Source organism: Oryctolagus cuniculus, chromosome 19, assembly GCF_964237555.1.
Source record: "Oryctolagus cuniculus chromosome 19, mOryCun1.1, whole genome shotgun sequence".
Lineage (NCBI taxonomy): Eukaryota > Metazoa > Chordata > Mammalia > Lagomorpha > Leporidae > Oryctolagus > Oryctolagus cuniculus.
In genome coordinates, this window is record NC_091450.1 from 64,797,241 (window position 1) to 64,824,091 (window position 26,851).

Here is a 26,851-nt window from a genome sequence, read left to right on the forward strand (position 1 = left end):
ATTGCACTCATATTAATCCAAAATGCAAGTGCTCAAAAGTCAATACAAAATATAATTGTAGAGTAGGAAAAGGAGGATGGAGGGTGGAGGGTGGCAGTGACCTGGGACATTGTCCAGAGAGTGACAGAGGGAACCGGGTCTGAGCCCATGACGTATCTCCTGCACATCTGCCCTTTTCTCTTGATTCCAGGAGAGACCACAGGCCCCCTGCTAGCGGATTCTTATTCCTCAGGAGGTTGGGAACCCTGACCCTGAGACCTGCTGATCTAGGAGGGTGCCATTGTGACTGCGCTCCATGATGTCATCATTGCCAAGCACTGCTCCTTCCATATTCTACAGCAGTTAGAGGCCACTCCTGTGTCAAGTGACCGGCTGAGCTGGAGTTTGTTTTCTAGGCAGCAAGCAAGTTCAGGACACAGGGATGGATTCAGGTCCAGGTGAGTGGGACTTGCACTCTTCATGTCATGATGATTTGGGGACAGGTTGTCCCAGCTGTGTGGGCCTGGCCTCTCCTGGCTACGGCAAAGGGCCATGCTGCCTGAGTGTCTCTCTCTCTCTCTCTCTCTCTCTCTCTCTCTCTCTCTTTCTAGCATGTTTTCCAGCTTAAAAACATGAAAAATTTGATTCTTTCTGAATACTCACAATGGAGATGTAGAACCTGAAATTAACTATGCCACTTTCAACTAATCTGAGAAAATGAAATGCTTATGTATAGCATTAACAAAATATGTGTAATATTGTACACTCCAAATAACAAAATACTGATTTTAAAAAAGGTGAAGTACATCTAAAGAACTGGAAACTGTACTGTGCCCGCGGATTACAGGATAAATGTAATAAAGGTGCTGGTTTCCCCAAATTAGTAAATAACTCTAAAGCAATTCCATCATTATCCCAGCAAGATTTTGTAGGTCTAGGTGAACTTATTCTAAAATTCATACGGAGAGTTAAGACAGTCTTGGGAGAGTGGGAAGAACAAAGTGGGAAGATTCACTGCAGTCAATGTCAAGTCTCACTCTGTAGATGCAGTAATCAAGAATTTGTGACACTGGGAAAAGGACAGACTTAGACAAACAGAACAGAGAACCTAAATAGACCACACAAATATACTCAATTGAAATTTTTTACTCAGTACCACAGGGAATTCAAAACAGAAAGGATAACTTATTGAAAAAGTGGAGTTCCCCTGCCTCTGTTACACATCAGAGTGCCTGTGTTTGATGCCCAGCTCTGCTCCTGACTCCAGCTTCCTGCTACTGCAGACCCTGGGAGGCAACGCCAAGGGCTCAAGTAATTGGATTCCTGCCCCTCACATGGGAGAGCTGGAATGAGGCCCTGGCTCACTGCTCTAGCCTGGCCCTGCCCCATCTGCTGCAAGGATTTCAGGAGTCTATCCGTGGATGGAACATATCTCTGTCTCTCCCTCCTGTGCTGTCACTCTGCTTTTCAAATAAATATATAGATCTTTAAAATATCTTTTAAAGGAAAAATACAGGACTCCAAGATGAATTTTCTCAACAGTTTATTTAATATTCTATGCAATATTTAGATGCATTTGCATTTCTGATCAACGAGATTAATTCACATGTCAGATGAATGGAAAAAAAAACATAACAAATATATTGCATTCCATGGAACATTTGGGATATGATTACACTAAGAGGACTTTCAATGTTTATGTAGCATGCAAATGGAACTGGGCATTTGCTACTATTGTTTCAGGTACTTCTGTTTTTTTCTTGGCTAAATGTGGCAGCCCTATCAGGCTAAACTTGGAAGTAGGGCCTTCTCTATACCTATTTCACCTATGGCAAGTTTTAGACTGTCTTTTTTCCTCTCTGTAAAGTGGGGGTGATGACTTTTATTTTGCAAGGCTGCAAGCTTCCCAAATCACACAGCTCCACTAGCTGTTGGTGGTGGTGAATGCTTAGCAATCAACATGCATGTCTGGGGATGATGGGTGGATCACTGAATCTTTTTTTAAAAAGATTACTTATTTAAAATGGAGAGAGAGGGAGAAAGAAGGAGATGAGGGGGGAGAGAGAGAGAGAGTGAGAGAATGATCTTCCATTTGTTGGTTCACTCCTCAAATGGCTAAAACAGGGCTGTACTAGGTCTTGAGCCAGGAACTCCACTGGGGTTTCCCATGTGGGTGGTAGGGAGCCAAGCATTCAGGCCATACCTCACTTCTCTCCCAGATATACACCAGCTGGATCAGGCACAGAGCATCAGAACTTGAACCAGTGCTCTGACATGGGATGCTGGCATCACAGGTGGTGCTTTAACGTGCTGCTTCACAACACAAGTCCCTAATTAAATACATCTTGCTTGTTACTGTATCCCTGGGTTAAAGCAAGTGAATACTAGCAATATTATGGGCAAATTTATTTTTCACTTAAATTTTGCATGTAGACATTTATTTGAACAGCAGAGAGCCAGCAAGCTTTCATCTGATGGTTCACTCTCCAAATACCCACCACAACCAGGGCTCGGCCAGGCCAAAGCCAGGAGCCAACAACTCTGTTCAAGGATCCAATCACTTGAGCCATCACTGTTGGTTCCCAGGCTGTGTATTGGCAGGAAGCTGGAGTCAAGAGCCATTTGCAGGACTTTACTCAAGCACTCCAGAGTGGGACATGGGCTTCTTAAATTCCAATTAAACATCTGCCCCACAGGTAAACCTAAATGGCCTGTGGAGTTGGCAGGGCCAGTGTGATCACACCCTGTGTGACATGACAAGTGATAGAAGTGGAGGAAGCAGCTCCAACATCCTGGCTTTGCCTTCACTTTAACCACCCAGCTGGCTTTTCTGGGATCAACTGGGTGCTCATTTCCTCCACTAACTGAGCTGGGACATTTCCCAGATGCCTCCAGGCTGGTTTTAAAAGAGATGACAATGTAAGCATAGGTGTCATTGCCTGTGTCTGCGGTAACTGTTTACTGAAATTCTAGGAATGAACTTTTGCCAACACCTGCTCAGTGTCAGGGTTTAGGCTTTTTATTATGTTATTCATTTATTATTATTATTATAAGAAAGAGAGACATAGATATCTTCCAACTGCCGGCTCAATCTCCAATGCCTGTAAGAGCCAGGCCATGGCAGGCAACACCCAGGAGCCTGGAACTCTATCTGGGTCTCCCACATTGTTGAGCCATCAACTGCTGCTTGCCAGGGTGTGCACTAGCAGGAACCTACGGTTGAAGGCAGAGCCAGGATTCAAACCAAGGCAAGAATGCTCTCAGGCTTATTAATATGAAAGATTTTTAAATAAGCATTTAGTGATAACATATGGCACCTCAAATTTCAATACCATATGTGGCATCCCAGATGGTGCTTCTGGGGAACTTAAAAGGGCCACATTTTGATATAATTTTAGGGGGTCATTTCCAGTATCAGCAGCACCTGAGCTGCAGCAAGCCATCATGTGGTGTACACAGACTCACCATCCCATGGCACACAAGGCTCTGGAACCCCCAGATGGAGGTACCCATGTCTGAAATGAGCACATGAGATCAATCACATTTCTTGTTTTAAAAAAAAATTTTATTTATTTATTTTGACAGGTAGAGTTACAGACAGTGAGAGAGAGAGAGACAGAGAGAAAGGTCTTCCTTCCTTGGTTCACTCCCCAAATGGCCACTACAGCTGCGCTGATCTGAAGCCAGGAGCCAAGTGATTTTTCATCTCCCATGTGGGTGCAGGAGACCAAGCACTTGGGCCATCCTCCACTGCCCTCCTAGGCCACAGCAGAGAGCTGGACTGGAAGAGGAACAACAGGGACTAGAACCCGGCACCCATGTGTGATGCTGGCACCACAGGCGGAGGATTAACCAAGTGAGCCACGGCACTAGCCCCAATCATGTTTCTTATATGCAGCTGCCAGCAACACACAACAGGCATCTGTCAGTGTAGGCCATCCCTTAAGAAGTCTCCTGGGGAGTCTGTGTAGGGAGATAGCAGTGATACACCAATGGGTGAATCAGTGGACTCCTTTAGCAGTGCTAGTCCATAAGTCTACTAGATGTTATTCTAATTCCCACATGGCAAACAGCAGATACTTTCTGCAGGTAAGCTTTATCTTTGCCTTTTTCATATGATCTTGTATGTGGAGAACACTCAAGATTCCTCAATAAAGCTGGTACAAAAACAATCCAGCAAAGCTGTACAATACAAAATAAACATAGAAAAAGCAGTTGTGTTTATATACAAAACTGAACAACCTTGAAGGGAAATATAGAGAACAGCTGGATTTGCAATAGCATCAACAGGGTAAATTACTTAGGAATAAACTTAACCGAAGAAATAAAATATTTAAACACCAAAAACTATAGTGTTAATGAAATGAATTAAAGATGACACAAATAAAAAGCATTTTAAGAAGTTAGTACCACACTAAATGATCTACATATTCAAAGCAATCCTTCTAAACACATCAACATTTCATTTTAGCAGAAAATGTTAAAAACAACTTAGAATTCATATAGAATGTAAGAGGACCCCAAACAACCAAAATAAGTTTGAAAATGAAGTACAATGTTAGAGGTCTCACATTTCCTGAATTCAAAACTCTCTACAAATCAACAGCAATCAAAATAGGATGATACTGACATAACATCAGATACACAGACTAGAGGCATAGAATAAAGAGAGAACCGGTGGGCATTTAGTCTAGCAGTTAAGATGCTGGTTAAGATTCCCACAATTAAATCTCAGCCTGGGCTCCTGACTCCAGCTCCCTGCCAATGCACACCCCTGGAGGCAGTGGTGATAGCTCAAATAATTGGGTTCCTGCCACCAACATTGGGAATGTGGATTCTGTTTCTGGGGGCGTGGTATTGTGCAAGCTCAGATTTGGCCATTGTAGGCATCTGGGCAGTAAGCATGCATGTAGGAGCTCTCAGTCCCCACCTCTCAAATTAAAAAATTTAAAATTTAAAAATTCAGTTAATATTATACTCACTAGTAAAATAAAGGAAAGTCAAGATATGATAACCCCATAAATACAAGTTTTGTGGTTTTTTTTTTTTTTTTCTAAATCTATCTTATAGTAAAACCCTAAACAAATTAGGAATTGAAGAGAACTTCTGTCAGGGAAAGGCCACCCATGGAAAAATCTACAAATGCTGGGGCTGGGAACAAGAAACAAATACTTTTACCACTTTTATTCAACATGGTAATGGAAAACTTTACTAAATAAATCATGAAAAGAAAAAGAAAAGTCTTCAGATTTCAAATGGAAACAGTAAAATTGGTTTGCATTGTTCAAGACATAATCCTACATATAAAAGAAATACTGATGAATTTACTATATATTCAAAGTAAAATTCAGTAATCTTTCAGGGCATAGAACAGATGTAAAAGTATCAATTGTATTTCTGTGCAATAATGAATATTCTGAAAAAACAGCAGCATTCAAAATGGCATCAGAAGGAAGAAAAATACAAATAAAAATTTTAAGAATACCCTAATACTACACAAAAAATACAAAATACAATGGAGATAAACAATGTTCAAGTCACTTAATGAATTAAATTATGCATTTTTTCCAGTAACCATGTAAAAATATGCTTACTATTAGTCATTAGGAAATCACAAATCAAAACCTCAAGAAGATACCACTTCCCAGCCAGTAAAATGACTATGGCTCAGCAAGAGATGAATGCTGACAGATCTGACTGAGGATCATGAGAGCTTCATGCAATTCCACTACAATGGTGCAGACACTTTGAAAAACAGTTGAGTAGTTTCTCAGAGTGTTTTAGATGAAGTTACTGTTATTGATCTGCAATTACACTGGCAGTTATGCCCCTAAAATATAAAATGACATGAACACAATGGACCACGCTGGCACTATTCATGAAAGCCAAATGGGAAAACATCAAATGTCTATGTGAAAGGAAAAAAACTGAGTTGTGTATCTTCACAATTAACTCTATGTGGCAGTCAAAAATGAAGTTAAGAAAAAACATGTCACTAAAGAAACAAACTAAAAGAAACACATAAAGAAATCAGAATCAGGGGCCCGTGCTATGGCATAGCAGGTAAAGCCACTGACTGCAGTGCCAGCATCCCATATGGGAGCCAGTTCAAGTCCTGGCTGTTCCACTTCCTATCCAGCTCTCTGCTATGGCCTAGGAAAGCAGTAGAAGAAGGCCCAAGTCCTTGAGCCCCTGCACTCGCATGTGAGACCTGGAAGAAACTCCTGGCTCCTGGCTTCGGATCAGTGCAGCTACAACTGTTGTGGCCAACTAGGGAGTAAACCAGTGGATGGAAGACCTTTCTCTCTACCTCTCCTTCTCTCTCTGTGTAACTCTGACTTTCAAATAAAATAAATAAATCTTTAAAAAAAAGAAATCAGAATCAAAAGACTAAACACTGTTCTACCATAGGAATCCAATTATACAGACATGTAAGAAAAGGCAAATCTCTTAAGAAAAGTTTAAATCAACAGTTGTCTCTGTTGGTGGAGAATGAGGAATTGCATAAAATACCTTTTCATCAATGCAAATATGCTGATTTTATTCTGTGGTGATCACATAACTCTCCAAAGCATGAAATAAACATTAAAACATGTGACAATTACAGCTGGGCAGACACTCCCGGGTACATAATTTCTGAGAGGAGCCTGAAAACTGCTAATTTATTGTGGATGACTATAGTTGATATTTTTAAATTTGATTACTCTTTATTGTCCTGGCATATATTCTTCCTTTCTAACTCTACTGTGTTTTTGTGAACATTAAGCCTTTAAGTATAAGATAAATTAAAAACATGTTCTCTTCAAAATAAAATAATAGCAAATTTAAAAAGAATGAAAATTCATGACTTTTTAAGATTTTTGGTCTGTATGTTAAGAATTATGTACACATCAAAATGTGTATTGATTCTCAACACCAGTAAAATCTCAATTTTTAAAAAATAGTCTATCATTTGATTTCACATTTTTGCATTGGTCTAATTCCATTTTTCTTAACTGAAGGCAACAATAAAATAAACCATGGTAGCCTTTCCACTCGTCTTGGTAAGACCAATTACTTCCAGATTATGTTTGTCTCAATATTAATGAAATGTTTCTAAATACTGCAATATTAGTTGTGATAGTAAACATTTTAACATCTCTTAACTTTATACACCAAATAAAATGTTGGTATTTTCATTTTTTTGTTAACAACAGCTGTAATATTTATGGGCTACAGTGTGGCATTTCAATCCACGTATACAAATTGAACTGATCAAATGCACATTTATCTTGTGACACTATTTTATGGTTGGAACCCTGAGCTCTTTTCTTCCATTTTCTCATAAAATACATAATAGATTCTGTGAACAATTGTCACCCAATCGTATTGTGTGACACCAGGAAATCTAATTGATCTAACTGATTGGGCACCAATTGTCCATAACATTTTCCCACAGGTTCAAAGGTGAAATATATATATATATATATATATATATATATATATATATATATATATATATATAATGTTTCCATGGGTTTATTAAGAATCTCATCCTGTCATACTCAGCTCAGTGCTCTTAGACTACATTTGTTGTCTTTGTAAACTAATAAAATATAGGCCATTATCTTCCAAAGTTCAGCAATAACCACTGCTGTGGAAGATAGATAACGTGGTCCCTCCTCTTTTAGAACCAAACTAGTATTCTGAAAGACCAAAATTCCCAAGGAAAGGTGTTTCAGGTTGGCAGACATTGTTTTATCTTCATTTGCCTCCTGCTCAGCTCCTCCAGCTGTGTGTATGGGGGGGCTGCAGCTCAGCAACGCAGGGTGACCCAGGCTGCTGAGTCGACTGGGTCAGTGGCGATCACTGACCTGCAGTGCCGCCAGCTCCCGGCATGGTTCAAGTTGCTGAATTTCTTGATCAAGCTATTAATTAAGCCATTCTCCCATTAAACATTTACCGACAACATATTGTGTTCTAAGTAGTAAGTTAGGCTCTGGAGATTCGATAACAAATGTGAGATTAGGAAGGATAAAGGGAGAAAACTTGACTACTTTTGTAGGAAATTGACAGGAACAGCCTTGAGGATGCTAAGATCTCAGGGAGCTGTTTCTACCTCCCTCACCTCCTCCTCCTTTCTGTCTAGAGCAGGTGGAACAGGAGGTTGGAATCAAATCTGCTGTTCACTACCACCTCTTCCTCATCCCTGTATGCTGGTTTATCTCCAACAGGCTCCCAGGAAATGCCCCGTAGTTATGTGACACCTGACTGGGGCCAGAGGGACAGTGAGTGTGGAACTTGCCAGCTCCATGACAGTTGTATGGACTGACATGGCAGCATGGGTCCCAACATGGGATCCCACTGCAAGAACACCCCCAAGCCCAGGGACCCAATGCCCACACCTCTAGAGTCATCAGACTCTGTGCACAGAGATGGAAATCTGCCTAGAACCTTTTGTAGACACACTGCATCATGGGTCTAATCCAATGTATATGAAAACAGGAAATAGAGGAGTTTAAAATGCCTTGGCAATTGGGAGAGCATAATGTCCTTAGCTAAGATCTGAGGTCACATAAGGCATTAGGGGCAAAGTTCATAACTCCATCAGTCAGTGTCCATGTCCCATTGTGGTCTGATCAATTTGTCATCATTTTCTGTGGGGTAAAGCCCACAGCACTGACCTCTTACTCAGCCTGAGGAAGACCTAGGAGCAGAGAAGGGGCAGCTCTGCTGTGATTGATTTGAAGGAATGTTGTACACTTACTCATCCCTGCTCTGGGGTTCATTTAAAACTAGGTCACATTGGTCATGAGCCCCGTAAGAGCCCATCTACACCTGCCACCCCATGATGGGATGGGAAGTGGACCAATATGGAGAGTGCCCAGTGCACAAGAGCGAGTGTGCTCCATATGTGGCTCACAGACCCAGTGAGGGTGATGATGTCACCTGCACAGAATGTTGGCACAGGCCAGACCTCTGTGATGTCATCCTGCATAGCAGTTATTAGGCCTTGCTGCCAGCACAGTGGCACAGGGACAGGTGCCAAGGGCAGGGACAGAGCAGGGAGAGCAGTTGGTGGGGAGAGGGCCTGGGGAGCAAGGGAGTGGTGGACATGGGTGAGGGAAGGGAGAAGGCAGGATGGGGGTATGGGCACAGGCAAGGGTAACAAAGGGTGTGGACAAGCTGAGGGTGGGCCAAGGGAGGGCAAGGGAGGGCGTGGGTGGGCTGAGGGAGGGTGCGGGTGGGCCAAGAGTGGGACAAGTGAGGGTCAGGGTGGGCTGAGGGAGGACGCTGGTGGGCCGAGGGTGGGTGAGAGAAGGCAAGGGAGGGTGAGGTGGGCTGAGCATGGAATGGGAAGGGAGAAGGGGAGCCCAGTGTGATGGTGGTGGCAGGCATGGAATGGGGCACTGGATCCAGGGCAATGGGGAGAGCAGTAGAAGCAGAGACTTTGGGGGGGGGCAATGGAGGAGCTCCCTGTGGCATTCCTGCTATATCCCAGGTGTGTGGGGGAGAGTGGTGGGTATTTCTCAGCCTGACCTGGCCTTTTCTCCCTTGTTATGTGGCAAGGGTTTGGATCATTGGAACCAGATCCAACTCATTGCCTGTGTTTATAAATAAAGTTTCCACATTTGTCCAAAAATTACCATGTGATGTATAATTTTTAACAAAGATTTATGTATTGGAAATGCAAATGAGGGAAAGAGGGGGTGAGAGAGAGGTCTTCCTTCCTCTGGTTCACTTCCCACGGGGCCACAACCATCAGGTATGGTCCAGGATGGAGCCTGGAGCAGGGAACTCCTACTGCTCTGCTTAGTGGGTGGTAGGGGCCTAAGTACTTGTGCCTGGATCTGCTATTTTCCTTGGTACATGAGCAGGAGACTGGATGGGAAGTGGAGCAGCTGGAACTTGAAATAGTGCTGCAATATGGGAGCTCAGCTTGAGCAGAAGCCCCACAAAGGCCAGCTCCCTTGTGAAGTGTCATTTTGTCTCACAGTTACCACACCCTATGCATTGATGGTGGAGTTCCATCTGCTAGGTCATGTGTACACTACGCTGGGTTTTACTGCCTGAGATGGTGTTGCGCAGCCATGCAGGAAAACCTAAAACTTTGGGACCTCCCCTTGCCAGCTGAGGGAGGCCTGGCTTTGAGTGGAGAGCTTCACTTAAGAGGGTCGACTCACCTCTTGGGACTCGAGATGGGAGGGGAGGTCCTGATCCCAGCCATATCCTAGGCTGTGTCCAGTGCTGAAGGAGGTATGAATGTCTGGCTTTCCCTGGCAATGTGTCCGATAGCTATGAAACAAAACAAAATCAACAATCTTTATGGCCTCTGGGAAGCAGCCAAAAACAAACCAACCAACCAAAAAACAGACAGAACTAATTGATTGAGAAATGGTGACCACCCAGGAAAGAAGAGTGGGAGAAGCTGGTGTGTTGGCCTGGAGCTGTGTCACTTTCCTCCCCACCCTGAGCTTACAGTGCTCCCAGGGTGGGTGAGGCTGTGAAAACCAGCAGCCCTGTTGGACCTGATATGGAGTGGAAGGAGAGGAACCCATGCTTATGTTCTCACCAGTAAATAGAAGAAATGTAGGATATAAATGGAGATCAGCAGCTCTGCTGGCCTGAGGTTGAAAGTCCTTTTGGGATAGGGGTACACCAGTGGACCAAACAATTTTTACTTTTATGATATATTTATTTATTTGAAAGTCCAAAGTAAGGGAGAGAGGAAGAGAAAGAGAGATCTACCCACTGGGTTACTCCCCAGATGGCTGTCACAATCAACAATGGCCAGGCTGATGCCAGGAGCAGGCGCTTCTTCCAAGTCTCTCATGAGAGTATCTGGGGCCCAAGCACTTGGGCCATCTTCCACTGATTTTCTCAGGCCATTAGTAGGGGGCTGGATCAGAGGTGCTGCAGCCAGGAAACAAATCAGCACCCATATGGGACGCTGGAATCACAAGCAGCCGCTCAACCTTCTACACTAGAATGCCAGGCCCCAAATTATTTTTATTCATTGATCTGAAAGACAGGGACACACAATAGGCTAAGTACAACTCCCATAGCTGGGCCAAGCTGAAGCCAGGAGCCAGGAATTCAACCTGGGTCCATGTGGGTGGCAAGGACCCAACAACCTGAGCTGCTGCCTCCCAGGGTGCATATTAGCAGGAAGCTGGAACTGGAAGTGGAGCTGGGACTTGATCTCAGGCACTCTGATACGGGATGTGGTGTCCCAGTGGTGTCAGTGCTAGGCCAAACACAGGCATTCCCCAAAGAGAAGTTTATCAAGGAAACAGCCAGAGATGGGCAGTAGATGTTTTCATTTTAATTTACATTTAGTTTTAAGATTTAACTTTTTTTTGCATTTGACTTCATTCACCTTATATATAGATATGCACATCTTTTCTTGAAATGAGGGCTATTAATGTCACAAAATGGGGGATTCATGACAATGATCAATGTGTGGGAAGGGTGTAATTCAGTTAAGCAATATTTATAACTATATATCAAATAATACGATTCTCTACAATTTTTCAAAAGGATTTTTTTGAAAGTGAGTTACTGAACAAGGGAGAGACACAGATGGATGGAGGAATGGAGGGAGTGAAGGGCAGAGAGAGTGAGTGCTTTCACCTACTGGTTCACTACCCAGATGGCTGAAGTTGCTGTGGCTGTGCTACACCAACTAGGGGCCAGGAGCTTCATTCAGATCTCCTACGTGGGTGGCAGGGCCTCAAGCACTTGGTCTATCTTCCACTGCTTTCCCAGGCCATTCCCAAAGAGTTTGATCAGTAGTGCAGCAGCCAGGACTGAAACTGGTGGCCATATGGAATGGGCTTTGGATGTGTTAGCTTTACTTGTTATGTCACAATGCTGGCCCCATCCACACAATTTTAAATATTTTTATTTATTTGAAAGGCAGAGTGACATTTAGTGACAGATTCATACCAAGAGATACATCTTCCCTCTCTACTGGTTCAGTCCCCACATGGCCATACCAGCTAGGGCTGGGCCAAGCTGCAGCCAGAGCCTGGAACTCCATCCAGGTCTCCCCTACCTACATTAACAGGAAGCTGGATCAGAAGTGGAGCAGTGAAACTTGAACCGGGGCTGTAATATGGCATGCTGGTGTCACAGGCGGTGGTTTAACATGCTGCACCAAAATGCCAGTCCCCATCTGCACATTTATTTTCCTCTCTGTATATTAACTTCCACAAATAATACAAAGCCTGAGATATTTTTCTTTGTGGGTTTGGGTTAACTCACTTAGCAGATGAAATCTATTCCATCCATTTTGTTACAAATGTCAGGATTTCATTCCTTTTTTAATGGCTGACTTAAGTATTTGATTTGCTGATCTTTTGTATTTTTTTGTTTCAATATTGGTATTTTTAAATTTTAATATTCCTTTCCTCCTACTCATTTTGGGTTTGATTTGTTGTTGCTCTGAGCTGCGTTGATATCTCATTTATTTGGTGTCTTCTGATTTTTTGATGTATGCTATTAACTTCCTTCTTAACACTGCTTATGCCATATCCTATAATTTTTGGTATGTTATATTGATGTCTTCATTTGTTTCCTAAGTTTTTTGACTAGTTTTCTGTCTAGTTAATATGTTCACTGATGAAAGTGAGGTGTTGAAGTTCTTGTTACTATTGTATTAGAGTCTATGTCTTCCCTTAGATCCATACACATTTATTTTGAATTGCCTGTTGCCATGGCATTGGCTGCATATATATTTATTATAGTCACATCTTCCTATTGAATTAATCCCTTAATCATTACAGTTTCTTTCTTTGTCTCTTTTAACAGTTTTTATGTTAACGTCAATTTGGTTTGCTATTAGGATGGTTATCCATGCTTGTTTTTGCTTTCTGTTAGTTTGGACATTTTTCCATCCTTTCATTTTCATCCATCTGTATCTTTGTTGGTGAGATGTGTTTCTTGTAAGCACCAAATGATGGGTCTTGCTTTTTAATCCATTCAACTACCCTGTATCTTTTAGTTGAAGCATTTAGGCCATTTACATTCCAGGTGACTATTCACGAGTAACTACTTGTCCGTCATTTTCCTATAAATATTCCTACTTTTTGTTTGCATTTCCTTTGTACTTTTACTGGGAGATTTTCTGCCTTCACATTCTTTCACAGTGATGACTATATTTCCACGCTTCTGTGTGTAGCACATCCTTAAGCATCATTGTAAGGCTGAATGGTGACAAATTCTTTCAATTTTGATTTGTTATGGAAGGTCTTAAAATCACCTTTCTGAATCAGTTTCATAGGGTACAATATTCTAGGTTGGGGGCGGAGCCAAGATGGCAGAATAGTGAGGGTGCACACCGATAGTCCGGGAAAATTTAGTTTAATAAAAGCGGAGGTATGGTAGCCTCAGAAAAAGGATCAGGAAAAAAACTGCAGAGGAAACTCTTCCGGAGCTAGAGGTGGTGACTCAGAGGACCTACTGGGAGAGCAGGGTCGCCCACCGTGCAGAAGCTGAACCGCAGAAGCTGCAGAGTCTGAACACCAGTGTGGGAACGGGAGTCGATGTGACACAGACACCAGCAGGGAGAGGAGGGACGCCCAGGGCTCCGAGTCCACACATTGGTGCTGGAAGCGGAGGTGAGCTCAGTAACCAGAGACATTGGCAGGAAATGGCAGACAGAATTTTAGAGGGAAGCAGGCTTTGAAGCGGGAAAGTTCAAAAGACTACAGGAGAGAAGGGGAAAAAAAAAGGTGGGGGCATACTGGTACAGACAAGTTCCTCTCTCCGCCAACCTTGCAAAGGCGAGCAATAGACAAAGAGCTGGGATATACATAATAAAAGGGGAGAGTTAAGGCTACAATTCAGTAGCCTAGGCAATCCAGTGGGAGTCCACAGGAGAAACGGAGCCTGCACAGACTCTTTGGGTAGAAGCCAGAGATCTGAAGCTAAATAACATCCATTCTGCTCAGCCTTGCTGTATTACTTACCTCCTGAATAAAAAATGAAATAAAATAAATAAATGAATAAATAAATAAATAGAGATTTACCACTCATAACCTTTGCACACCTGTAACCCTGAAGAACCAAGCAGAGCTCTCAGGCCACACCCATCTCAAGCCTCCAAGGCTCCTCCAACAGCAGGCAGTCCACTTAACACAGACATAGTATATATAAAAAAAAAAACCTCACAGTGAGGGAAAAAGAATTAACCATGCCAAGCAATAAACACAGAAATCGAGGGAACAAGATCAACGATGACACTATGACGCCTCCAAATAAACAAAACACCCCAAGCCAAGATTATGAAGATGATGAGATAGAAGAAATGCAAGATATGGATTTCAAAAAATTTATGATAAGAACATTTAGAAGTTTTCAAAAGCAAATCCTTGAACTACAGAAATCCTTATTGGACAGGATTGAAAATCTCTCTCATGAAAATGAAATTTTAAGGAAGAATCAAAATGAAACGCAGAAACTAGTATAACAGGAAAGTGTGATAGTGAAGAGAAATCAAAATGAAATGAAGAGCTCAATAGATCAAATGACAAACACATTAGAGAGCCTTAAAAACAGAATGGGTGAAGCAGAAGAGAGAATATCGGACTTAGAAGACAGAGAAAAGGAAAGGATACAGTCAGACCAAAGAAAAGAAGAGGAAATTAGAAATCTAAAAAATATTGTTGGGAATCTACAGGATACTATTAAAAAAAAACAACATTCGGGTTCTAGGAGCTCCTGAAGGCATGGAGAGATAGAAAGGATTAGAAGGCCTTTTTAGTGAGATACTAGCAGAGAACTTTCCGGGTCTGGAGAAGGACAGAGACATCCTAGTACAGGAAGCTCATAGAACCCCCAGTAAACATGACCAAAAGAGATCCTCACCATGACACGTTGTAATTAAACTCACCACAGTGAAACATAAAGAAAAGATCCTAAAATGTGCAAGAGAGAAACATCAGATTACTCTCAGAGGATCTCTAATCAGACTCACAGCAGACTTCTCATCAGAAACACTACAGGCTAGGAGGGAATGGCGAGACATAGCACAGGTGCTAAGAGAGAAAAATTGCCAGCCCAGAATATTATATCCTGCTAAGCTCTCATTTGTGAATGAAGGTGAAATAAAGACCTTTCATAGCAAACAGAAATTGAAAGACTTTGCCGCCACTCATCCAGCCCTGCAAAAGATGCTTAAAGATGTGCTACACTCAGAAACACATAAACATGGCCATCAATATGAAAGAAGGTAAAGGAAGAACACCTACCAGTAAAAGAGCATGGGAAGCTCAAAGCATATATTAGAACTTATCTTTGGCAAATGGCAGGGCAAAGTCACTATGTATCAATAGTCACATTAAACGTGAATGGACTTAACTCTTCAGTTAAAAGACACCAATTGGCTGACTGGCTTAAGGAACAACACCCAACTATTTGTTGCCTACAAGAAACACATCTCTCTAACAAAGATGCATGCAGACTGAAAGTGAAAGGTTGGAAAAAGATATTCCATGCAAACAAAAACCAAAAGCTGTATTAATGTCAGACAAAATAAACTTTAATACAAAAACTGTTAAGAGAGACAAAGAGGGGCACTAAGCAAACTGGGTTTGGAAGGAATATTCCTCAATACAATCAAAGCAATCTATGAAAAACCCACGGCCAGCATCCTATTGAATGGGGAAAAGTTGGAAGCATTTCCACTGAAATCTGGCACCAGGCAGGGATGCCCACCTCACCACTGCTATTTAACATAGTTCTGGAAGTTTTAGCCAGAGCCATCAGACAAGAAAAAGAAATTAAAGGAATACAAATTGAGAAGGAAGAAGTCAAACTATCCCTCTTTGCAGACGATATGATTCTTTACCTAGAGGATCCAAAGAACTCTACTAAGAGACTATTGGAACTCATAGAGGAGTTTGGCAAAGTGGCAGGATATAAAATCAATGCACAAAAATCAACAGCCTTTGTATACACAATCAATGCCATGGCTGAGAAAGAACTGCTAAGATCATTCCCATTCACAATAGCTACAAAAACAATCAAATACCTTGGAATAAACTTAACCAAGGACGTTAAAGATCTCTACAATGAGAATTACAAAATCTTAAAGAAAGAAATAGAAGAGGATACCAAAAAATGGAAAAATCTTCCATGCTCATGGATTGGAAGAATCAACATCATCAAAATGTCCATTCTCCCAAAAGCAATTGATAGATTCAATATAATCCGAATCAAGATACCAAAGACATTCTTCGCAGATCTAGAAAAAATGATGCTGAAATTCATATGGAGGCACAAGAGACCTCGAATAGCTAAAGCAATCTTGTACAACAAAAACAAAGCCGGAGGCATCACAATACCAGATTTCAGGACATACTACAGGGCAGTTGTAATCAAAACAGCATGGTACTGGTACAGAAACAGATGGATAGACCAATGGAACAGAATTGAAACACCAGAAATCAACCCAAACATCTACAGCCAACTTATTTTTGATCAAGGATCTAAAACCAATTCCTGGAGCAAGGACAGTCTATTCAATAAATGGTGTTGGGAAAACTGGATTTCCACATGCAGAAGCATGAAGCAAGACCCCTACCTTACACCTTACACAAAAATCCACTCAACATGGTTTAAAGACCTAAATCTACGACCTGACACCTCAAGTTATTAGAGAACATTGGAGATACCCTTCAAGATATTGGCACAGGCAAAGAGTTTCTGGAAAAGACCCGGGAGGCACAGGCAGTCAAAGCCAAAATCAACTATTGGGATTGCATCAAATTGAGAAGTTTCTGTACTGCAAAAGAAACAGGAGAGTGAAGAGACAACCGACAGAATGGGAAAAAATATTTGCAAACTATGCAACAGATAAAGGGTTAATAACCAGAATCTACAAAAAGATCAAGAAACTCCACAAAAACAAAACAAACAACCCAATTAAGAGATGGGCCAAGGACCTCAATAGACATTTTTCAAAAGAGGAAATCCAAATGGCCAACAGGCATATGAAAAAAATGTTCAAGGTCACTAGCAATCAGGGAAATGCAAATCAAAAGCACAATGAGGTTTCACCTCACCCCGGTTAGAATGGCTCACATTCAGAAATCTACCAACAACAGATGCTGGCAAGGATGTGGGGAAAAAGGGACACTAACCCATTGTTGGTGGGAATGCAAACTGGTCAAGCCACTATGGAAGTCAGTCTGGAGATTCCTCAGAAACCTGAAGATAACCCTACCGTTCGACCCAGCCATCCCACTCCTTGGAATTTACCCAAAGGAATTTAAATTGGCAAACAAAAAAGCGGTCTGCACCCTAATGTTTATTGCAGCTCAATTCACAATAGCTAAGACCTGGAACCAACCTAAATGCCCATCAACAGTAGACTGGATAAAGAAATTATGGGATATGTACTCTTTAGAATACTATACCGCAGTAAGAAACAATGAAATCCAGTCATTTGCAACAAAATGGAGGAATCTGGAACACATCATGCTGAGTGAAATAAGCCAGTCCCAAAGGGACAAATACCATATGTTCTCCCTGATCGGTGACAACTGACTGAACACCAAAAAGGAAACCTGTTGAAGTGAAATGGACACTATGGGAAATGGTGACTTGATCAGCATAGCCCTGACTGTTAATGAACAACTTAATTCATTATCCCTTTAGTAGTTTTTTTGGTCTGTTCTACTTAATATGACTGGTTTAATTCTGTAATTAATACACAGTTATTCTTAAGTGTTGAAAATTAACTGAAATGTGATCCCTGTTAAACATAAGAGTGGGAATACGAGAGGGAAGAGATGTACAGTTTAGTACATGCTCAAGCTGACTTGCCCCAAATGGTAGAGTTAGAAACATACCAGGGGACTCCAATTCAATCCCATCAATGTGGTATGTACCAATGCCATCTCACTAGTCCAAGTGATCAATTTCAGTTCACAACTGATCATAATGAAAGGACTAAGAGTCAAAGGGAGCACATAAACAAGTCTAGTACCTGCTAATACTAACCGATAGAATAAATAAAGGGGAGAGTGATCCAACATGGAAAGCAAGACACTCAGCAGACTCATAGAATGGCGGATGTCCTAAACAGCACTCTGGCCTCAGAATCAGTCCTAAAGGCATTCCGATCTGGCTGAAAAGCCCATGAGAGTATTTCAGGCATGGAAAGCCAAGACACTCTGGCAAAAAACAAAAACAAAACAAAACAAAACAAAACAAACAAAAAACAAAAACAAAACCTAAATGAAAGATCTCTGTGAGTGAGATCCCAGTGGAAAGACCAGGTCTTCAAAGAAGGAGGTACCTTTCTCTGAAGGGAGGAGAGAACCTCCACTTTGACTATGACCTTGTCTAAACAAGATAAGAGTTGGAGAACTCAAGGGGCTTCCATAACCTTGGAAACTCATGACTGGAGCATAGGGAGATTACTTACTCCTCATGTAGGATCTCTGTCCTTAATGTGCTGTACATTGAGACTTAATGCTATAACGAGTACTCAAACAGTATATTTCACTTTTTGTTTCTATGTGGGTGCAAACTGTTGAAATATTTACTTAATGTATACTAAACTGATCTTTTGTAAAAAAAGAAGAAGAAGAAGAAGAAGAAGAAGGAGGAGGAGGAGGAGGAGGAGGAGGAGGAGGAGAAGAAATTATCAATTCCCAACTTGACTCTCACTGGGATTAAACATGACAATAGGTCTGATCTGATTTCATCATCATTTAAAAAATCATCTATTATTTTTCACTTTATGTTTCTGTGTGGGAGCAAACTGTTGAAATCTTTACTTAATGTATGCTAAACTGATCTTCTGTATATAAAGAGAATCGAAAATGAATCTTGATGTGATTGGAAGGGGAGAGGGAGTGGGAAATGGGAGGGTTGCGGGTGGGAGGCACGTTATGGGGGGAAGCCATTGTAATCCATCAGCCGTACTTTGGAAATTTATATTCATTAAATAAAAGTTAAAAAAATTAAAGAATAAAATGAAAGAAAGACCAAAAAAAAATTCTAGGTTGACAGTTGTTTTTTCTCTACAATACTGTTTTTAATTTTTATAATATCTTCAATTTTTTTGGTGTGAGAAATTTCCAAAGATTTGTCTTCTAGCTCTTTCTCCTGCCTCACCAAATCTGTTGTTATGGCTTTATACGTATGCAATATGTGAAAAACATACTGAATTATTCAGTTTTAATATTTCAGTTTGATTTCTCCTCAAAATCTCAATTTCATGGAAGAATTTGTCATTCATGGCATGTATGGATTTCTTTAATTCATGAATATACTTCTCATTGCTTTTGAGTAATCCTATGATTAATCTTTTGAATTCCACTTGAGGAATTTAATCAATCTCTTCCATATTCACTTTCAAATATGGAAGTATTGTTGTGTCCATTTGGGGGATTCCTGTTGTCTTCCTTTTTCTGTTTCTTGAATTTCTGCATTTTTAAGCATTTGTGGAAAAATACTTGTTGGTTTTTGCTCTGATGGCTTTTATCTTTGAATTATGCCTCTGTGGCTTAGTGGGGGTATCTGCTCTTTCAGTGAAACCCCAGAGGCATGTGCCGAGTGTGGCCAGGGAGCTCTGGTCACTGCTGCAGGATGGGTCCATATTCATGATGATATCCAAGTTGGGCGAGGTAGATCTCTTTTTAGCAGAAAGGTCACCTCTGTTGATGTAATCACACCCTCACCTCCTCTCTTCCAAGTGAACTATAACCTAGGTTTTAGTTCACAGTGGGTGAAAATTTTATCCACATTGCCATATGAACCACACAAAGGATCTGTGCAGTTCTCATTATGAGCACAGATCCCATTGCAATCCCACCCCAGGCAATCAGGGAGCTCTGAGCATATGGAATCACACACAATAATTGTCCAGAGATCTAGCTACACCTTGAGCTCTCTTGTGCAGTCACAGAATTGCCACAGTCTCAGCACACTACTCCTGCCATCATGGGGTCCAGAGGACCCACCCTTCCCTGGTAACCTGTCATGACTGCAGAAAGTCAAAGATGTTTCCAGAGCCAGCTGCCTGTGGGTTTTCTGCCTAGGAGGCTTGAGCCCCAGAGCCTGTGATATGTTGAACAAATGGGGGCAACTCATATTGCTGCTTGCATGCTCATCCCCCTATCAATCCCCCCAGACAGACTTAAAGTCAGTGGAGAACTTGCTTCTCCCCTCTGCTATAATCTCTGGATCACAGCTGTGCACAAGAGTGCCAACCAACTTTTCCCTTCTCTCCACTGGTTGCTGATTGTGTGCACCTGAGTTGTTGCCATCGGTACTGCTGACATGATGTGTTGTCCCAGCTGGCTGCTGGGCTCAAGCACAAGAGCTTTCACAACGGCTGCTTTTGCCCAAAATGGCACCGCCCTCTCTCAGCTGGTTGTCTGGTGCCATTGTGGGTGAGATGAGGAGAGAAAAACATGCTCCTTTTTTTTTTTCCCCACTGGGTAGGTGGGTACACTATCCACCCATCTGCAGTCACAGAACAAAAATCAAGGTCATGGCAATGGTGAGCTTCCCTACAGATATACTCTGACAAATCCAATGTCCTCCATACCCTCTGTTCAGCTCCCAGCTGAAATCTCTCTCCAAGCCTGTGGTCAGACACAGGTGTGTGTCTCTACTGTGGAAATAGCAAATTGTGGTTCAGATGGATTAAGTGCCTGCCTGCAGTTACACAAAGAGATCTGGGAAGTGAACTCCACTCATCAAAGGTTGGCATTTGTGATTTCTATGTGCATTGATCTGATATTTCATATCTGAACCTAACAATGGGGTTTGACTCTCCCAATATGCTACGCATAACTGACAAAATTGTAAATTTGTCATTTGTGGGGCTTGCATTTGACCTGGTCATGTAGACACCAGTCAGGATTCCAGCATCCCAGATTGGAGTGTCTGCGTTTGAGTCCTGAGTCTGCTCTTGATTCCATCTTCCCACTAATGCATACCCTGGGATGCAGCAGGTGATGGCTCAGTAGTTGTGTTTTTCTCACCCAGCAGGGTGACCTAGATTACATTCCTGACTCCTGGCTCCTGGCTTCAGTCCCTGACCAACCCTTGGCTGTTTTAGGCATTTGAGAATGAACCAGTGGGTGGAGTATCTGCCTGTCTTTAGCTCTATCTCTGTCTTCATGTCTCTCTGCCTCAGAAATAAAATAATTTAAAAACAAAGATCAGGAGGAATAAAACCCAATGTGCCATATGACTTTTAGTCATGTCATCAAGTTCTCTCTGTGCAGGAACTCTTGAGAAAATCATGGGAAAAACATTAAAAGACATTTGCAGTAAGCTCACAAGGAGGGCTGAGCACTGAGAAGAGTTGTCATGATGGAATGAAGGCAGCAGGCCTTGTTGGCAGGACAATGAGTGTGAGTGTGTGTGGGGATGGGGTCCTTCCTAGCCCAGATAGGTTCTGGACTCCAAAATGCCTTCTGTGCAGTACCTGCAGGGTCTGCTCCAGGCACTTCCATTCCCTTCTCACACCCACTTGTTGGTTGTCTGCTGCTACCTGAATGCACTTTAGCTGAACTGCAGGTTGTAGGCCCATGAGCCAACCAGGTCCATGTCCAAGTATCTACTAGGTTGTGCCCTGCCTGGCAGCTCCAAGGAGATTCCAGTTTTCAGCTGATGCTGAGTGTGGGGCAAACTGTGTCCCATGTACCTACAGGACTGAGGCTCCAGTCCCCTTCCACTGCCCCTCCTGCCACATCACTTCCAGGTGATAACAATGGGCCCACAAGTAGAACCCTGGAAAACCTCCCACTGTCACAACTGTGAAGTCTTTTGTCAACTGTCATGGAACCACCTAGAAGCCAGGGAGGGATTCAGGGCCTGGTCTTGGGGACAGGGATTTTCATACCCACTTGGCAGGGAGACATTCTCTAAATGAGTTGAATAGCCTCTCTGGAAACATGACAGGCAGCTGAACTGGGCCCTGGACACAGCCCTCTGCAAGGGAAGCCATGACCTCAAAGTAGAAAGATAAGGACAAAATGGTGGGAATGATGGTAACTTAGGCATGTGTGTTTTCATTTCAAAAGGCACTTCAAGTATCCAGCCCAACACTTGTGCCATAAACCAATGATTCAAATGTTTGGAAATTTCAGTGGAATGATAGGTCCTGAAAGCTCCCAGGACAGAACAAACCCACAGGGAAGAATTGAACCATCATGGGTTTCTCATGGAACACAAAATGCTCAGCCTTAGAATCTGGTTCCAAAGTTCTAGAAGGAATTAGCATTCAGCCCAGAACTCCAGGCACAGTTGCTGCCAGCAGGCAAGGGAGTTTATCACCAAGACGATGGTGTTTGTACACATTCCTACTCTAAATGACATGGAGAATGGTGACTGAGGGTCCCTGGTTGACCGAACTTCCTAGGACAGTCATAGTACTAGATTCTTGTGTGTTACCTGCTGGCCTGGGTACAAAGAGGATTACAACTGGGAGGAGACCAGGTATGGAAGGGTGCAGTGCCTTTTTGCTTTTCATTACTTCCTACTCACTGCCACCTACTTCCCAATCTAGCACACTACAGCAAGTAGGGCTGTGATCCTTAGACAGATGTGCATTCAAATTACATCAATGACTTCCTGTGACTTTACATTACTTCTTAAAATAAAAGTGAGTCTGCATGCTGTTTTAAGCTAGAAGTCACTTGGGATCACTTTTGCAAAATCTAAACCATTTAAACCAATGAGGTCCAAGGTGGCAGAATAGTGATACTCTGCCTTGTCAAACTAGTGGATCCAAAAGGCTTCCAAGGCCAAGACAACTCATGTTAAGAGCTTTGGATGATCACTGATATCATACTTAAGAGTCCTATTTGTTAAATAAATAACAAGAGTCACTGTGCATTAACTTCTCATGCAGGACCTCTGTCCCCAGAGTTGCATCATGAGACTTAATAGTAAAATGTATTATCAAGAATCACTTCCTTTTAGTGTATTAAATGGAGGATATTATTATGTCCTGTAAGTTATCATTATGTCTAAGGGCTCCCAAAAGATGAAACATTCTTGGGTTCTTCTTTAAAGACAATTAAATTACTAAATGGATTGTTTCTCACTCTTTTTTTCCTTTCTTTTTCTTTCTTAGAATAAACAGGAGAAGGAGGATGAAGGGGGGAGAGTGAGTGGGAAGAATTACTATGTTCCTAGTGTTGGATTTATGATATACAGAAATAACAAAAAATAACAAAGTCTATTAATATTAAAAACACAAAGTAATATTTTTCTTTGTTTTTGATCTGTATTTCACAGTGAAGCTTAAGAGTCATTTGCCCTTATATTAAAATGGAGTTTTGTAAAAAAAAAAAAAAATCCTGCTCAACCGGTGTGCAAAATGCACACAAAACAAAAAATGTTGCTACTTTATCTGCATGAAAAAAGAAACACAATTCAGGTGAGTAGGTATCTAACTAAAGCACATAACAAAGTAACTTCAGTTCATATTTTTTTCCAGAAGTTGCCTGGGTAGAAATTATTCTGAACGTCACTCAAATATTCTTCCAGTGCTTAGTACCATGCTCAAGTATTGCCGTCAACACAGAGGACACCCGCACACTGACGTCAGCACAGCCGTGGTCACACTCTGGTACCTGCTCCATTTGGCCCTGCACAGTGAGCGCCTTGCCAGCAGCCACGTCACTTTCTATTTGTAGGCTGGCTGCCTGGTGCTGACGTTCACTTAGCGCCCCCAAGGATAATGAATGAAATTGAAATCGTTTTACCTTGACGGAGTGAAGCCGTCCTCCCTCCTGAGGTTTGGCCCGTATTGCATATTTTTTTCTAGGCGGCGCTCAAATAAGCCTCCAAAGTGCCCGCCACTGGACGCCATCTTGCCCGGAAGTAGGATAGATCAAGGCGTGCCAGGATTGGCTGGAGAATCGACAGCATCGGTCATCATTTCCTGAGAGCACGGACTGAAGAGACGTGGTGCCGCCCCCTGGCAGCCCCGCAGAGAGGATGTGAGAGACTTGCTCCCGCCTCCCCACCACAGGGCACCTGGCGGGACGCAGGGCGGGGAGAGGGGGCGGGACCTCAGGGGGCGGGGCGATCTATCTTCTCCGTTGGAGTCAGACAACCGCTAGGGCGGCCATTTCCCAGGCGGCGGGGCCACACTGCAGTGTGAGGCTGCGATCGCCGCGCGGGGCTGGGGAGGCGGCCCGGCCATTCACCCGTGCTTGAGACTGCGTCCTCCGCTTGCCGCGGCGCCTCGTGGCCCAGCTGCTGTGGGAGATGCGCCGGTCCCGGGAAACCTGGACGGCGGTCTGGGGTGGGATGTGGCGGAGTCCCTCCGGGTCTTGTGCGCAGTTGGGCGCCGGGCCGTGCAGAGGCCAGGCCGCGGCTCCCAGGAGGGCAGGCTGTTTCTCGGTGGTCTTTGCAGGTCTGGGTCGGCCCTGTCTTTACTGTCCCATACCATACCTTCCCACTCTGATAAGGAAGAAATAAATGCGGAGTGGGTATTGCATTTGGTTGGCAGTTTAGAATCCTAAATCTATAATCTTTAGAGCTCATGATATATGCTTCTAATCATGTTACTAAAATAATAAGTTTATATTTTACTTAACTATAATCTCGCTGTTGATAGGCTTTAAGACAGCCTTAAGATTTCACTGTTAGAAATTCTGCAGAAAATTTTCTGGTGTGATCTTTCAGTCATGAATTTGGAATACCATGCTGACTTATTTACTTATCCAAGATTGTGTAAATTTATGGGCAACCTGTTACCATTTTGAATTCTGAGATGGTTGAATCAATTTGTATGTGGTCATAGGAATATGAGGGCATTGGTTTCATCTGTGTCATCACCAGCACTGACTGTTGGAAATGAAAATAAGTTTCTGAATGTTATGACAAATATGGATAAGAGAGATCTTCAGTTCTGCAGAACTCATCTTGTATGTGTGGAGTACAATAGTTTTATATTTGTGTGGATAAAAAAAAACAGGTTACAAACTTTTAAAACCTTTTTCCTTCTCATTTTTACATGAATCAAGTCAAGCTCTGGAAGTAGCCTGGATTTGAGAGCTGGATGGAAGGCAGGCATTGTAGTGATCATGGTGAAAATGTGGCTGCAACTGACACAAGTTGGTCTAAACTGGGACTCCCAAATAGAGGCCCAGGTAAGCACAAAGTGTAATGGGAATGAATTTCTTCTGATGTCACAATATAGCAAAGAGAGTGAAAAGTTCAGATGTTTTTTAAATGAGGTGAGATGATACCCAACTTATGTATTGTCATACCCAGACAAGGATATTCAAGTGATTAAGTCATTATCTTGTAGTTTACCATACTTGATTTATTTGTGTTCTATTTTTTTTTACACACTGCTTAGGTTTACTAATTCTGTTTTTGTGAAATTCCTCTTCCTTTATGAATTACTGGGTTTTACTGTTATTGAACTTTATTTTCTAGCTTTCCATGGTCTTGACTAAAAATGCCAATTCCATAATGGGTTATTTTCCTACTTTAGTCTTGCCTATTAATTTTTTAAAAGAGTTATTTTATTTATTTGAAAGGAGGTGCTATGGAGAGAATGACAGACACAGAGAGAAATTTTCCATCTGCTGGTCACTTCTCAGATGGCTGCAACCAGAGCTAGGAGCTTCTTATGGGTCACCAATCTGTGCAGGAACCTAAGGGCTTGTGCCAAATCTGCTGCTTTCCCGGGCACATTAGCAGAGACCTGGATTGGAAGTGGAGCAGCGAGGACTCCAACTAGTGCACATATGGGATGCTGGCATTACAGGCACTGGCTTTACCTGGTATGCCACAATATTGGTTCCTTGCCTAGGAATTTAATGGGCATGATTGCAAGCCTCAAAGCTAAGGAATTGTGTCTGTTTTTAATTCTTTTTTTTTTTTTTTTTTTTTTTTTGCCAATTGAATCCTTTAAACAGATTTTAAACTATAGGAGTAACATGCATTTATTATATTTTACAATTGAAAGCAAAAACTGGGATTTTCCCATATCCCCATTCCCAGTCTTGGTGTGAATTTTTCCTGTTGTTTGGGGGTCTCACTAGACCCTTTGGATTTTAAGAAGAGATCATAAAGAATGTTCTCAATGTTTTTCCCTACTAAATATATCAAAGAAGCCGGCGCCGCGGCTCACTAGGCTAATCCTCTGCCTTGCGGCAGTGGCACACCAGGTTCTAGTCCCAGTCGGGGTGCCGGATTCTGTCCCAGTTGCCCCTCTTCCAGTCCAGCTCTCTGCTGTGGCCAGGGAGTACAGTGGAGGATGGCCCAAGTACTTGGGCCCTGCACCCCATGGGAGACCAGGATAAGTACCTGGCTCCTGCCATCGGACCAGCGTGGTGCGCCAGCTGCAGCGTGCCAGCTGTGGCAGCCATTGGAGGGTGAACCAATGTTTCATGTATCTTTAAGATTATAATGGGGGTGCTTATTATCTAAATTATTGATTCTGATCTCAGCTCAATGTGTTCACTTTCCTGGAAGCAGCATGGTTTAACAACTAACCGTTGGTAAACTTACAGAGGTAATATGTATTTGTGAGTTAGATCAAGCATGACTTGATGACTTTATCATTTTGTCTTGCATGCTCATACTTATTTTTTGAAAAAAAAATATTTTTATAAAATGCAGCAATACTGAGACTGAAGAGATGTATTTCCCTTATTCTTTAGTTGGTTGTGAAATAATTTTTCCCAGAATGCTAAGTATGTCAAGGGTAGCTAATAACAGATACATAATAAATATTGTCACACAAAAGACTACACATAAGATTATATAAGCACCGATTTTCTGAAGATACAGAAGTTTTTTTCAAAATAGCTTCAGATTTTAAACTTTTGGAGCATTTCTCAAGCTTTGCTCCTGTGTAGTGTCCTGTCAACAAATTGAGGTGAAGCTGCTC

The 26,851-nt window shown here is 42.2% G+C and overlaps 1 protein-coding gene across 13 annotated transcripts in view; it reads left to right on the forward strand.

The window, feature by feature from the left end:
• Positions 1 to 26,851, forward strand: part of LOC103346711 (uncharacterized) — a 107,250-nt gene that overhangs the window by 27,192 nt on the left and 53,207 nt on the right. For 9 of the 13 annotated variants that reach the window (XM_070064713.1, XM_070064724.1, XM_070064719.1 and 6 more), the window contains 4 exons: positions 191 to 437; positions 23,233 to 23,374; positions 23,765 to 23,939; positions 24,972 to 25,097. The gene's annotated coding sequence lies outside the window, so the exon portion shown is untranslated. Of the gene's footprint in view, positions 1 to 190; positions 438 to 23,232; positions 23,375 to 23,434; positions 23,940 to 24,042; positions 24,359 to 24,378; positions 24,873 to 24,971; positions 25,098 to 26,851 lie in introns of those variants that run through there. The other 4 variants (XM_070064712.1, XM_070064711.1, XM_070064715.1 and 1 more) reach the window with 4 other exon arrangements.